Genomic DNA, 2,156 nt, shown 5'->3' with positions numbered 1-2,156 from the left:
TTTCTTGGTCTGTTCTGTACTGTCAGTGTGTGTCTCAGAAAGCCTCTGAGGTCTCTATAAGCCTGCTCTCTTGGTCTTCTCTCCTGATTTGCTCTCTTGGTGCTCTCTCTTAATCCCCTCAGTGTTATAGCAAACTCTTGGTTCCCTCAGTATCATAGCAAGCTCTCAGCTCTTAGGCAGGGTGTGGTTAATAGCTTGGGGGGTCCAGTGGATAGGTTTTAGTTTTAGGGGCGCTCCCTGCTGGCTGACTAGAAAAGCTGAGGGAAGTTGGGAAAGGGCCCCTGGGTTTTGTCCCACTGGGGAGGTCCTAGAGAATGGGGCATCTGGCCGTGTGGGTGTTCACTCACCTCTTAAATCCCCACAGTATTGGAGAAGCTGTGTTTCAGAGTTCCACTGAGATTGAGGCAAATAGGTGGGTTTGGGGGCGGGGTGTAGCTAGTAGTTTGGATGGTGGCTGGATGGGTTGGGGGAGCCTAGCCACAGGAAACTCCCTGCTGGCTGTCTAGAAAAGCCAAGGGAGTTGGAGAAGGGGCCCAGGGTTTTGTCCTGCTGGGGAGTTCCTAGCCATGTGGCTGCTTACTCACCTCTTAGGTCCCCTCAGTACTGGAGCAAGCTGTGTTTCAGAGTTCCACCGAGACTGCAGGCAAATAGTTGGGCTTTCACACGTCTGCTTTCATGTCATGTGTTTGATTAAACCTAGGTTCTGCGTATGAGAGGGGACATATGTTTGTCTGTTTCCCTTGCATTATTCTTTTTTGTTGTTGCTGTTTTTGTTCTTGGTTTTTGGTTTTTTGAGACAGGATTTCTCTGTATAACAGCTCTGGCTGTCCTGGAACTCACTTTGTACACTAGGCTGGCCTCGAACTCACAGAGATCTGCCTGCCTCTGCCTCCCTAGTGCTGGGATTAAAGAAATGTGCTACCACCGCCCAGCTCAGTTAGCTTTCTCCACTCATACAATCTAAGATCCCCAACCCAGGGAATGGTGCCACCCACAGTAAGTCAGTCTTTTTACCTCAACATGACCAAGACAATCCCCTACAGGATTACAGTCCCAGGAGATTGTACATTTGTCAAGTTGACAGTACTAATTATCACAGCTAATCTAGGCTATGTGGGATTCTGTATCAAACAGACACTTATTTATTTGTTTGGTTGGTTTTTTTAAGTGAGACAGTGTTTGTTATGTAGCCCTGGGTGACTGATTTTAAATTCTATAAACCAGGTTTGCTAGAACTCCAAATCTTCCAGCCTCAGCTTCCTAAGTGCTGGGGTTACAGAGTGTGTGTAGATAGAAATTTTCTCTGTCCCTTCAATCCCAGTGAACCAGTCTATTTTTGCCCACTGGGTCCCTGCAGCCGCTTATGATATTAAGCTCTAAGACTTAATATCAGTTACAATTGTTTGGCCAATGGCTTAGGCTTCTTACTGACTATCTCTCTCTTAAAAATTAACTTATGTCTATTAATCTGTATGTCACCATGTGGTTGGGGCTTACCGGTGATGCCCTGGCACCTGGCATCTCACTTCCCTGGTCTACATGGCATCTGTCCGACTCCACCTTCTCTCTCTCCCTATCTTTGCTTCAATTTCCCACCTAAGTATAATTTGCCTGGCCATTGACTGAAACAGCTTTATTCATCAACCAATAAGAAAAACACATAGTCACAACATGTAGAAGGACATCCCACATCAGGTATGTACCATCACACCCAAACAATTTACTTTTTTTAATAACTTTTTTTTTTGTTTTTTTCTAGACAGGGTTTCTCTGTGGCTTTGGAGCCTGTCCTAGAACTAGCTCTGTAGACCAGGCTGGTCTTTAATAACGTTTTTTAAGATTCATTTATTTTATGTATATGGTGCTCTATCTGCATATACACCTGCAGGCCAGAAGAGAGCATCATTATAGATGTGGTTATTGGGAATTGGACTCGGGACCCCTGGAAGAGCTGCCAACGTTCTTAACTGCTGAGCCATATCTCCAGCCCCAAACAATTTACTTTTGAAATTGTTTATAAAATTATTTGAAAATAGAGGCATGTGCCTTTGTTGCTCTCAGACTGGAGGACATGTGGGGAGAACACTTGTCTTGTGATCATTTGTATGTCATAGGTGTTTGTATGTCATAGGTGTTTGTATGTCATAGGTGTTTGT

This window comes from Microtus ochrogaster, unplaced genomic scaffold (genome assembly GCF_000317375.1).
Source record: "Microtus ochrogaster isolate Prairie Vole_2 unplaced genomic scaffold, MicOch1.0 UNK21, whole genome shotgun sequence".
Classification (NCBI taxonomy): Eukaryota; Metazoa; Chordata; class Mammalia; order Rodentia; family Cricetidae; genus Microtus; species Microtus ochrogaster.
Note: the sequence above shows the minus strand (reverse complement) of the source record.